This window comes from Panthera uncia, assembly GCF_023721935.1.
Source record: "Panthera uncia isolate 11264 chromosome E2 unlocalized genomic scaffold, Puncia_PCG_1.0 HiC_scaffold_19, whole genome shotgun sequence".
Classification (NCBI taxonomy): Eukaryota; Metazoa; Chordata; class Mammalia; order Carnivora; family Felidae; genus Panthera; species Panthera uncia.
Genome location: NW_026057588.1, coordinates 6177484 through 6191310, shown reverse-complemented (window position 1 = coordinate 6191310; position 13827 = coordinate 6177484). Strand labels below are relative to the sequence as shown.

General features: G+C 42.9%; 1 pseudogene; it reads left to right on the top strand.

Annotated features, from left to right (window-relative positions):
- Positions 1-6513: 6513 nt before the first annotated feature.
- LOC125916209 (uncharacterized) lies at positions 6514-6716 on the top strand (annotated as a pseudogene).
- The last annotated feature ends 7111 nt before the right edge of the window (positions 6717-13827 follow it).

Here is a 13827-nt window from a genome sequence, read left to right as displayed (position 1 = left end):
AAATATGGGTTAGGTCACTGCAGCACCAAGCCATCTGATCGACAGAGTCTGATACAAAATGCAGGAATCTGTATTCATTCACAAAGCTCCCTGGTAGCTGTGTGTACAATCAGATTCCTGTGCTGATTAGCAGTTGAATAAGTGTTCTCTTTACAAGAGAACCGACCAAGAACCAGTAACAGATCTTGGAAACACAGATATATCTTTAAAGTCCACACCCAAGAACAAATGGTCTTCTTATGGGGTGGTGAGGCAGCTCTTAGGAGGGCAATGTGGGCAGTTAAGTTAGCAAAATAAAAAAAAAAATTAATGTTTATTTACTTTTGAGAGAGAGAGAGCACACAAGCGAGAGAACACATGAGCAGGGGAGGGGCAGAGAGAGGGGGAGAGACAGAATCCCAAGCAGGCTCTGTGCTCTCAGCCCAGAGCCTGATGCGGGGCTTGAACTCACGAACCATGAGATCATGACCTGAGCCAAAGTCGGTCACCCAACCGACTGAGCCACTCAGGCGCCCCAGCAAAATAAATCTTAACAGAAAGGTTGCTGTACAGTATCTTGTTTGAGATCCTCTGGAGCTGCTTTGGTCTTGAAATGGCAGATGGGGGTGAGGTAATTCTATTCTAAAAGGAGAGGTTCTCAGGAACAGCTAACAAGTTACTAATCAGGAAGACATCTTCCTCACCCTTTCCAACTCCAAATTCTCAGCCTCCATAATCATGCGAGTGGATACCTCACAATAAATCACACACCCACACCCATGCAACCTATTGGTTCTGTTTCTTTGGAGAACCCTAATATATTTTTAAAAATTATTGTTAATTGTTGGGTGTAATGGTGGCTATAGTCTTTTTAAACCCTTATCTGTTACAGATACATACTAAAGTATTTACAGGGAAAATGACATGACACATGATATCTGATTAGAGATAATCCCCAGAAGAAAAAAAGGCAATCAGTGAGAGATCAGCAGAATGTTTTCAACTTTTGAAGCTTACTACTCTTGTATATGTTTCCATTTTCCACTTCAAAGTCTTTTAAAAGTCACTCTATGACCCAACAAATCCACTCCTAGATAAATGCATAAATGCCCTACCAACAAATGTGTGCCTATGGACACTAGGGCACATACATCGTAGGTAAGGGAAAAACACAGCTGAACAAGTGTGTGTCCAAGATTACAAAATACGTACATATTTCATAATAGCACCAAACTGTGAACAAATCTAATGTCCATCAACAGTAGGATAAACAATTGCAGGGGTGCCTGGGTGGCTCAGTCGGTTAAGCGTCTGACTTCGGCTCAGGTCACGATCTCACAGTTTGTAGGTTCAAGCCCTGCATCGGGCTCTGTGCTGGCAGCTCAGAGCCTGGAGCCTGCTTCAGATTCTGTATCTCCCTTTCTCTCTGCCCGTCCCCTGCTTGCACCCTGAATGTCTCTCTCTCTCTCTCTCTCTCAAAAATAAATAAGTAAACATTAAAAAAATTGCAGTATATTCCTAAAATGAATTACTATACAATAAGATAACTGAAGTAGTCTGTACAACATGGATCAATCTTAAGATCATCACGCTAAATGAAAAAGCCACAGATATCAGAATAGATCTGTTATATTTTTTTTTACGTGCAGTTTTCCAAAAGGCAAAATTAAACTCTACTACTTAGGTACACATAATTAGGTTTATTTTATTTTCTTTTTAGATTTTTAAACTATGTATTTAATAGCAAAACCTTCAGTAATGGGGATACAAACATGCCTTGGAAAATGCAAAAGCAATTAACTCAATGTAATGGTAGGGGCACCTGGGTGACTCAATTGGTGAAGTGTCCAACTTCAGCTCAGGTCATGATCTTGTGGCTCGTGAGTTCGAGCCCCGCTTTGGGGTCTGTGCTGACAGCTCAGAGGCTGGAGCCTGCTTCGGATTCTGTGTCTCCCTCTCTCCCTGCCCCTTCCCTGCTTGTGCTCTGTCTCTCTTTCTCTCTCAAAAAATAAACTTTTTTTTTAAGGGGGGGGGCATTAAAAAAATGAATTCATTCCTTTCCCTTTACACTAAAGAAGCCTCTTGGCTTCTGGGATCCAGGCAGTCTGAAGTAGGGCATCCTATTCATATCAGAGCTATGTTATCTAAAATTGGGCTTATTAGAAGAGAGAAATCTGGGAGATCAAAGAGACAGCAAGCAAAACAACTTGGGCCTGACCTGAGATTGATGCCACTCCTATTTTATTTGTTCAAGAGCTAATGAAAACTTGAGTTAGAACACAACCCCAATGGGGGCGCCTGGGTGGCTCAGTTGGTTAAGCATCTGACTTTGGCCCAGGTCATGATCTCACAGTTTATGAGTTCGAGCCTCACTAGAGTCCTGACAGTGCAGAGCCTGCTTGGGATTCTCTCTCTCTCTCCCTCTCCCTCTCTCTCCGCCACCGCCATGCTCTGTCAAAAATAAATAAAAATTTAAAAAAAGAAAAAAGAAAAAAAAAAGAACACAAACCCCACCCAGTGGTTACTTGGAGCTCTGGCACAATTAAGGAAGAGGAAGTTTGGCAGAATCTCATTTCTTCACCCCCATTGGGAGAGACTCCTAACTCACCTACCTCTCTGTCAGCTTCTCCAGATTGAGTTTTCTGCGGCCCCTAAACAAACAACCTTCCAAGAAATCCAGGATATCCTCATCCATCCAAATGTGTATTCAAGAGACTGGCCCTCACCTCACCCCTCACTGTTATTAGGCTGAAGAAAATAGGTTATAACTGCTGTATACTGTTCGCCCCTGAATTCCCAGCTTCCCCCACCCTCCCCCAAATATCTTCCCCAAATACCACCTGTGGCAATTTTTCCATAAGTCCACAGTAGACTTTCCATAATGTCCACAACATTTATTTGCGACAACAAGGATGGACCTTAAAGGCACTACGCGGGGCACCTGGGTGGCTCAGTGGGTTAAGCGGCCAACTTCAGCTCAGGTCACAATCTCGCGGTCCGTGAGTTCGAGCCCCGCGTCGGGCTCTGTGCTGACAGCTTGGAGCCTGTTTCGGATTCTGTTTCTCCCTCTCTCTCTGCTCCTCCCCTGCTCGTGCTCTGTCTCTCTCTCTCTCTCTCTCTCTCTCAAAAATAAATAAATAAACATTAAAAAAATTAAAAAAAAAAAGAAATTGAATCTGTAGTCAATGCAACACACACACACACACACACACACACACACACACACACACACACCTACCTCTTAAAAAAAAAAAAAAGAGGGGCGCCTGGGTGGCTCAGTCGGTTAAGCGTCCGACTTCAGCTCCGGTCACGATCTCGCAGTCCGCGAGTTCGAGCCCGCGTCGGGCTCTGTCTGGGCTGATGGCTCAGAGCCTGGAGCCTGCTTCGGATTCTGTGTCTCCCTCTCTCTCTGCCCCTCCCCCGTTCATGCTCTGTCTCTCTCTGTCTCAAAAATAAATTTAAAAAAAACGTTAAAAAAAATTAAAAAAAAAAATAAAGGCACTATGCTAAGTGAAACAAATCTGAGGAAGACAAGTACTGTCTGATCTCACTTAAGTGTGGAATCTAAAAACAAAACAAAAAAACACATCAAACTCCTAGAGAAAGAGATCAACCAACAGTGGTTGTTGGTGACCAACAGTGGGAACAGGGGCAGGGGAATCAGAGGCAGGTGGTCAAAGGTACAAACTTCCAGTTCCCAGATGAGGAAGTACTAGGGATGCAACATACACCATGATGATGACGGGGAACATTACCATACAGGGTACTTGAAAGTTGTTAAGAGCGTAAATCCTAAGAGCTCTCATTACAAGGAAAAACAATTTTTTTTTCTTTTTTTGCTTTCTCTTTATTGCATCTAAGAGATGATAGATGATGGACAAGTCAATTTACTGTGGTGATCATTCCACAATACATGTAAGCCAAACTACTGTGTGATACACCATAAACTTAACGGTGTTTCATGTCAATTAGATCCCAACAAAACTGCATATTTTACTTTACTTTATTTATTAAAAATGTTTTTTAATGCTTATTTTTGAGATACAAAACAAACGCATGTGGGGGAAGGGGAGAGAGAGGGGGAAACAGAATCCAAAGTAGGCTCTGCCCTGTCAGCACAGAGCCCCACAGGGGGCTTGAATTCAGGAACCGTGAAATCATGATCTGAGCTGAAGTTGGACACTCAAATGACTGAGCCACCCAGGTGCCCCTAAAACTACATATTTAAAAAAAATTGTTTAATGTTTATATTTGAGACACAGAGAGAGACAGCAAGCAGTGGAGGGTCAGAGAGAGAGAGGGAGACACAGAATCCGAAGCAGGCTCCAGGCTCTGAGCTGTCAGCACAGAGCCCCACATGGGGCTCAAACCCACAGACTGCGAGATCATGACCTGAGCCAAAGTCGGATGCTTAACCAACGGAACCACCCAGGTGCCCCCAATTTTTTTTAATGTTTATTTATTTTTGAGAGAGACAGAGAGACAGACAGGGCATGAGCAGGGGAGGGGCAGAGAGAGAGTGAGACATAGAATCTGAAGCAGGCTCCAAGCTCGGAGCTGTCAGCACAGAGCCCGATGTGGGGCTCGAACTCACAAACGGTGAGATCATGACCTAAGCCGAAGCCTGATGCTTCCAACTGAGCCACCCACGCGCCCCTACAACTACATATTTTAAACAGCTCCTCAGATACCAGATGTTTACCCAAAGAAACCCAAAACATATTTCAACAAAAAGACTATAAGAAGGTTCACAGTAGCTTTATTATTTTTTTTAATATTTATTTTTGAGAGAGAGAGAACAGAAGCTGGGGAGGGGCAGAGAGAGAGGGAGACAGATGATCCGAAGTGGGCTCTGTGCTGTAAGGACAGAGCCCAATATGGGACTCAAAGTCACCAGCCATAAGATCATGACCGAGCTGAAGTCAGGCCAACCAACTGAGCCACCCAGGCACCCCCATATTAGCTTTATTTATAATAGCCCCCAACTGGAAACAACCCAGGAGTGTATTCATAGGTGTGTGGATAAACTGTGGTATATTCACTTATGTTTTCTGCAATGTCCTTTCTCTTTTTTTTTAAGTAATCTCTACCCCCATTGTGGGGCTTGAACTCACAACCCTGAGATCAAGAGTCGCATGCTCTACTGACTGAGCCAGACAGGCACCCCCTTATTGCTTTAAAACAATAAAACGCTTGGTTTCCAATGATTTTGTCTTGTGGAAATTTGCAGTGAAACAAAAATGAAGCCAAATTATTTTTTACTGCTCCAAAATGTCCCAAATTCTCTTAAGTATGTGACTAGTATAATAAGGGTGTTGTGACATTATCGTCAGGCACTTCATGAAATTCCTACGATGATAAAAATGGAAAGACACTGTGAAATCTTACTGTTCAAATATAGTTAAGTACTGATCACAAGTACTTGGGTTAGACACTTTTTGTCAAGTAGGTATTGATGTGGGAAACAAAGGCAAATGAAAAATTAAATTTCATCACTGCCTACAGCCCGTTGGCAAGTCCTTGAAACAGGCAGAGTGACCTTCCTCTAGGAGCTTAGCTGCCTGGATGATGACATACTGCTCAGGGCAAAAGGCAATCTTAGCCCACCTGCCCCCCCCCCCCACCGTAAGTCTATTTTAACATACACAAATCCCTCTGGAAACTTCCTTTGTCTCTATACCCAAAATATATATTAGCAATCATCCTCCAAGCATATGGCCCACTGATATACATCAGAAGGGTCTCATGACTAAAGTTTTATTAGACAGTAATAAACGACCTTTTGTAACAATAGTTCGCTCCTTCAAGGTCCTGGAAACCTTTTTTTCCAAAATACTTGTGCTATCTCGAACCCCCTCCCAACTTGAAAGTATAGGGGTGCCTGGGTGGCTCAGGTCATGATCTCTTGGTTCAAGAGACAGTTCGAGCCCTGTGTCAGGCTCTGTGCTGACAGCTCAGAGCCTGGAGCATGCTTAGGATTCTGTGTCTCCCTCTCTCTGCCCCTCCTCCATTCACGCTCTGTCTCTCTGTCTCCGTCTCTCAAAAATAAATAAACATTAAAAAAAATTTTTTAAACCAAAAAGAAAGTATACAAGTCACCCAGTGTAGCTCTTCCTGCCCATGGATCCTGCTTTAATAAAACCACCTTTTTGCACCGAAGACATCTCAAGAATGCTTTCTTGGCCATCGGCTCTGAACCCCAACATTTTCTACATCAGGTATCACAGTGAAAACAAAAAAAAGGTGATGTGTTGATATTTTATTCACAGATTAGTACTTTATGAAATTATAGTATTTCATACAAAGGACTATTACATACATGTAAGATAGAAAAAAAAATTAGTGAAGACTCCCATTCACCACCAGGCTTAAGAGAGAGAACACTACCAATGCTATGAAAGCTTTGTCTTTGCCCTTCTCTGACCAAATTCCCCTTTTATACCCGTAAGTAACTACTTTCCTAAATTTTGTGTCTAGCATTCCTCTAACTATTCTTTATAGCTTTACTATATATAACTCTCTAAGAAACTTGTCATCGCTTCTTGGCCTTTTGGCTAAGATCAAGTGTAGTATCTAAGAAACTTGTCTGTACCATTTTATTTATTTATATTTTAATTAATTTTTAAAAATGTTTATTTATTTTGAGAGAGAGAGAGAGAGAGAGAAGGCATGCATGTGCCCTGGGAAGGGCAGAGAGAGAGGGAGAGAGAATCACAAGCAGGCTCCATGCTGTCAGTACAGAGTCTGATGTGGGACTCGAACTCAAGAACTGTGAGATCATGACCTGAGTTGAAATCAAGGGTCAGACACTTAACTGACTGAGCCACCTGGGCTCCTCTTTATTTTGGGGGCCTCTAGGTGGCTCAATCGGTTAAGCCTACAACTTGGGCTGATACTCTTAGGAAATAACACATAGATATAGAGTTGAAATAGTTGATGACTTCTTCTCTTATTCTGAATATTCCATTTACTCACACACTTAAAAACTCTCATACCATCTCTTCTTCCTACTGAAAGCCTTTTGAAATATATATATATATATATTTTTTTTTTTTTTTTTTTTTTTTTTTTGAGAGAGAGAGAGAACATGAGCAGGGGAGGGGTTGGGAGAGAGAGAATCCCAAGCAGGCTCTGCACTGTCAGCTCAGAGCCAGATATGGGGCCTGATCTCACTACCTGAGCCAAAATCAAGAGTTGGACACTTAGGGGCGCCTGGTTGGCGCAGTCAGTTAAGCGTCCGACTTCAGCCAGGTCACCATCTCGCGGTCCGTGAGTTCGAGCCCCGTGTCAGGCTCTGGGCTGATGGCTCGGAGCCTGTAGCCTGTTTCCGATTCTGTGTCTCCCTCTCTCTCTGCCCCTCCCCCGTTCATGCTCTGTCTCTCTCTGTCCCAAAAATAAATAAAAAAACGTTGAAAAAAAAAATTAAAAAAAAAAAAAAGAGTTGGACACTTAACCAACTGAGCCACCCAGGCACCCCTGAAATATTTTATCAACATGGTATTCACAGCAAGAACATGACTTTACAAAATTATTTCTAGAGAAAATGATTTCCTCGATTCACTGACCTGGCTTAATTTTTCATAAATATAAATTATCTTACACACAATGAAGTTTATTCATGGTATAGTCATCCCCACACTTAATACATTCATAGGTTTGCATTTTTTTGCATTTTTTTTAACGTTTATTTATTTTTGAGACAGAGAGAGACAGAGCATGAACGGGGGAGGGTCAGAGAGAGGGAGACACAGAATCGGAAACAGGCTCCAGGCTCCGAGCTGTCAGCACAGAGCCCGACGCGGGGCTCGAACTCACAGACCGCGAGATCGTGACCTGAGCCGAAGTTGGCCGCTCAACCGACTGAGCCACCCAGGCGCCCCTAGGTTTGCATTTTTATATGTATTGTCTGTACACATTTTTTTCATAATCAGAAAAGGTTTTCAAGCATTTTATGGCAATCGAAGTTATTCCTTAGTGTAAACTCTCTAATACCACATGCTTATGACTTTCAACAAAAGGTTTTTCTCACATTTATTACTCTTCTACGATTCACTCTGGAGTAAACTCTCTGATGCATCCGGAATTTGGTTTCTCAGTCAAAATACTACAACATTCCCTCCCTTGTACAATTTCTTTTCCATATGAGTTTCTCCGATATAAAATGACCTATACTTCTTGAAAGTTTTCACAAAATTACTACATTCACAGTGGCTGTCTTTCTGTTGTATAATGAGTGCACACCACTTCTTTTATACATTTTTATTTATGTATTTTGTTAATTTTAATGTTTGTTTATTTTTGACAGAGAGAGAGAGAGAGAGAGAGAGAGCGAGCGAGCATGAGCGGGGGAGGGGCAGAGAGAGAAGGAGACACAGAATCCAAAGCAGGCTCCAGGCTCTGAGCTGTCAGCACAGAGCCCGATGCGGGGCCCGAACTCACAGACCATGAGATCATGACCTGAGCCAAAGTCAGACACTCAACCGACTGAGCCACCCTGGCACCCCTATTTATGTATTTTTTAGAGAGACAGTGGATGCACACACACCCAAGCTGGGGAGGGGTAGAGGGGGAGGGAGGGAGAGAGAGACACAGAGAGAGACAGAGAGAGAATCTCAAGCAGGCTCCACAGCCAGCACAGAGCTGGATGTGCGGGGCTTGGCTCGTTCCCATGACTGCGAGATCACGACCTGAGTCGAAATCTAGACTCAGACGCTTAAGCGACTAAGCCTCCTAAGTGCCTGCTAACACTTCTGTGTGAAAAACTTTTGCACATTTGCTAAATTCAGTTTCTCCCATGTATGCATTTTCCTGATGAACAACGCACTACAGGTTGTTACTGAAGATTTTGTCATATTTTTAAAAAAAAAAATTTAATGTTTATTTTTGAGAGACAGAGTGTAAGCAGGGGAGGGGCAGAGAGAGAGAGGGGGAGACACAGAATCCGAAACAGGCTCCAGGCTCTGAGCTGTCAGCACAGAGTCCAATGTGGGGCTCAAACTCACAAGCCAAGAGATCATGACCTGAGCCGAAGTCAGACGGTTAACTGACTGAGCCACCCAAGAGCCCCGATTTTGTCATATTTATTTACTGCACTAGATTTCTCTCTCATTTTAGCTTCCTATAAAAGTAAACATCCTTGTGGAAGCTTCTCCTTAGTCACCGTAAGAATTCTCTCCCATATAAGGGCACCTGGGTGGCTCAGGCAGTTAAACGCCAGACTTCAGCTCTGGTCATGATCTTACGTTTTGTGGGTTTGAGCCCTGCATCTCTGTGAAAGACAGACAGACAGTCAGAGCCTGGAGCCTGCTTCAGATTCTGTGTCTCCCTCTCTCTCTGCCCCTCCGCCACTAGTCTGTCTCTCTCTCCAAAATAAATAAACATTTTAAAAAATTAAAAAAAAAAGAATTCTCTCCCATATGCCTGCAATTTCATGCTGGAATGACCTCCTTAAAGGCTTCCTCATTTTCACCATACCCATCTGATTTTGCCCTCTTTGGTGTCTACTGAGGTGTGCCTTGACACTAAAGGATTTCACACACTCACTGCCTCTGTAGGGTCTCTCTCCTGTGTGTGTTCTTTGATGCCTACTTTGACTAGGCTTCCAGGCGAAAGGTTTCCCACATTCGCTACATACACAGGGCTTTCCTCCTGCGTGGGTTCTCCCGTGTATGATGAGTGGGGACTTATGGCTGAAGGTTTTCTGACAATTACTTCATTCACAGGGTTTCTCTCCTGTGTAGGTTCTTTGATGCACAATGAGTTGTGACTTCAAACTTTCCCACAACCACTGCATCTGTAGGGTTTCTCTCCCGTGTGTGTCCTCTGGTGTATAGCGAGTGTTGATTTGGAACTGAAGGCTTTCTGGCATTCACTACAGCAGAAAGGCTTCTCCCTGGTATGAACTCTCTGATATAAAGTGAGCTCTGACTTCCAGATGAAAGCCTTCTGGCATTCTTTTTTGTTTTTTAATTTTATTTTTTATTTTTTAAAATTTACATCCAAATTAGTTAGCATATAGTGCAACAATGACCTCAGGAGTAGGTTCCTTGATGCCCCTTCCCCATTTAGCCCATCCACCCCTCCCACAACCCCTCCAGCAACCCTCAGTTTGTTCCCCATATTTATGAGTCTCTTCTGTTTTGTCCCCCTCCCTGTTTTTATATTATTTTTGTTTCCCTTCCCTTATGTTCATCTGTTTTGTCTCTTAAAGTCCTCATACGAGTGAAGTCATATGATATTTGTCTTTCTCTGACTAATTTCACTTAGCATCATACCCTCCACTTCTATCCACGTGGTTGCAAATGGCAAGATTTCATTCTTTTTGATTGCCGAGTGATACTCCATTGTATAGATATACCACATCTTCTTTATCCATTCATCCATCGATGGACATTTGGGCTCTTTCCATACTTTGGCTATTGTTAATAGCGCTGCTATAAATATGGGGGTGCATGTGTCCCTTTGAAACGGCACACCTGTATCCCGTGGATAAATGCCTAGTAGTGCAATTACTGGGTCGTAGGGTAGTTCTATTTTTAGTTTTTTGAGGAACCTCCATACTGTTTTCCAGAGTGGCTGTACCAGCTTGCATTCCCAGCCTTCTGGTGTTCTTTACATGAAAAGGGTTTTTCTCCAGTGTGTTGTCTTTGGTGTTCAATGAGCTGTGACCTGTGGATGAAAGCTCTCTGACAATGACTGAATTCGCTGGGCTTTTCTGCAGTACGAGTTTTGTAAAGTAAAGTGAGACTAAACTTAAGAGGGAAAGTTCTTCCACATTCCTTACAGCCACAGGGGTTCTCACCTGTATGAGTTCTCTCATGCTTAACAAGATGTGTCTTACTAATGAAGGTTTTCCGACATTCATTACATTCATAGGGTTTCTCTCCTGTGTGAGTTCTCTGATATAAAATACGCTCTACCTTCTGAATAAAAGCTTAGAGACATCCGTCACATTCATATGTTTTTTCTCCTGTATGAGTTCTCTGGTGTACCATGAGCTGTGATTTCTGGGAGAAAATTTTTCTTCATTCACTGTATCCATAGGGTTTCTGTCCTGTGTGACTTCTCTGGTGTAGAAGGAGTTACGGCACATGGTTAAAGGATCTTTGACATTTACTACCTTTATAAAATCTCATTTCTATATGACTTATATTCAGGCATGACATCTTATTGACAGCTTCTCCATAATCATATTCACAGCAATTAATTCCAGAATGAGCATTTTTATGCATAGTATGGAAAAACAATTTCTCAGATAGATTTAACTTCTTAGCTTTTTCACTTATATAATTTCTGTTCTGGAAAAGTAAATCTAAATTATGTTTCAAAGTTTTCCCATTTGAATCAAATTGATCAAAGTCTTTTCTCAGGTGAGGCATTTTGTCAAATACATCACATTCCTGGTGCCTTGCCATGGGATCAAGTTTGTCGGAGTTTTCCTGGAGCCAGTCTGTCTCATCATCAACTTGCTAGGCATCTTCTAGGAAGGAGACCGATGAATCTGTATACAATTAGGCAGTGGAAGAGGCCAACTCTCACAATGAGGATCAAGGATCCTTACAAATGAGGATTTTTAATCAGGAAACAAGTTGGAGGCATCCAGTAGAAGAAGAGAAAATAGAAGGGAAGCAGAGGGACATGGTAAAGGGGAAAAATTCATGTGTATCTGGAAGCTTAATTCTGACCAGAGGTGAGATGTTGAGTAGGAGGAAGGCAACATGAGCAGTACTGGTGATGAAGAGTGAGGATGCTGGAAACGGAGAATAACCAAGAGAGCTGGGTCCTAGTTGAGTCCAAGATCTGACACAGAGTGCAAAGACATAATGGCCTATCTCCTTTTTTTGGAAGCTTATTTATTTATTTTCAGTAATCTCTACACCCAATGTGGGTCTTGAACTCATGACCCGATCAAGAGTCACATGATCTACCAACTGAGCCAACCAGGAGCCCCAAAGGTTCAAGGGTTTTTAAATAATGTCCTCAAAATAACCTGTCAAAGGTTCTAGCTCCTGGGGCGCCTGGGCGGCTGAGTCAGTTGGGCATCCGGCTTCCACTCGGGTCATGATCTCGCAGTCCCTGGGTTCAAGCCCTACGTTGGGCTCTGTGCTGACAGCTCAGAGCCTGGAACCTGCTTCGGATTCTGTGTCTCCCTCTCTCTCTGCCCCTCCCTTACTCGCACTCTGTCTCTCTCTCTCTCTCTCTCTCAAAAATAAAGAAACATTAAAAAAATAAATTAAAAAAAAGTTATAGCTCCTTAGGCTTTCACTCATCTACCTGGCTGTTATCCACTCCCCCAGATGGTCCTTACTACTGACTTCCCCCTCTGCCATCCATGGCTCCCTGCTCCAGCTGGAGGACCGCTGCTAGTCGGGAAGCCTAACAATTTGATCACGGCTAAACACGGTGCCAAGAGGTTGATCTTCAGAACCTCTGAAGAAGTAGGAAGGGGCTGTTTCAGAGTCAACACCTCAGCAAAGTGAAAAAAAATTTTTTTAAGTTTATTTATTTATTTTGAGAGAGACAGAGATAGCACCAGTGCAGGAGGGGCGGGGGGGGGGGGCGGGGAGAGAGAGAGAGAGAGAAAGAGAGAGAGAGAGAGAGAGAGAGAGAGAATCCCAAGCAGGTTCCACACTGCCAGTGCAGAGTCTAATGTGGGGCTTGAACCCATGAACCATGAGGTGATGACCTGAGCCTTAACCAAGAGTTGGACATTTAACTGACTGAGCCACCCAGGCGCCCCATGAAAAACTTTAATTTGGGAGGCGAGAGCATGATCCTCTCTCCACGTTCAGACAGACACAAAGGCTCTATCATTTATAAATCCTAAATTCAAAGACATTAAACACTTCAGAGAGCTTCTAAATTCCAGCAGTTAAAAAAGAAATGGCAACAGACTGGGGTTCCCCGTAGTCCTTGCCCACTGACCTGAGGTTGCTGTAAGTTTCCAACATTACAACCCAGTACAGCTTCTTCTGGACCACATCCAGTAGTTGCCAGTCCTCTGATGTGAAGTGCAGGCCACATCCTCAGGTGAGTGTTACCTGTAATGACACATTGTTTCAAGTGACTTTTCACTCAATGGTATGGAAAAAAATGCACATGGATTTATTAGGATCATTTTCACAATACATTATATACCCAAGGTTTGGTGAATCTAATTTTGCCTTGTACCTACGGAAGAAACTTACAGCTCATTAAAAATATCCTGCCATTCAAAAATCAACCAGTGTAACTCACCACATTGACAGAATCAAGGATAAAAAATATTTATTTATTTATTTATTTTTGAGAGAGAGAGAGAGAGAGAGAGAGAGCGAGAGAGCGAGCATGAGTGGGGCAGAGAGAGAGGGAGAGAGAGAATCCCAAGCCGGCTCCGTGCTGTTAGTGCAGAGCGCAACCTAGAGCTTGATCTCATGAACTGCAAATCATAACCTGGGCTGATACCAAGAGTCAGACCCTCAACCGACTGAGCCACCCAGGTGCCCCAAGGATAAAAATCTTATCATCATGACAATGGATCCATGGAAAGCATGTCACACCAGTGAGCACACATATGTCTAAACTATTGAATGGTTTGCTAAGATTTGTATATTTGGTTGTATATGAGTTTTACTTCAAAATAAATAAAAGTGCTATAAACAAATATTAAACTCTAGTTAATAATATACATGCTGGAGTATTTAGGGGGAAGTTTACTAATTTTTTTTAAATATATTTTTTGGGGCGCCTGGGTGGCGCAGTCGGTTAAGCGTCCGACTTCAGCCAGGTCACGATCTTGCGGTCCGTGAGTTCGAGCCCCGCATCAGGCTCTGGGCTGATGGCTCGGAGCCTGGAGCCTGTTTCCGATTC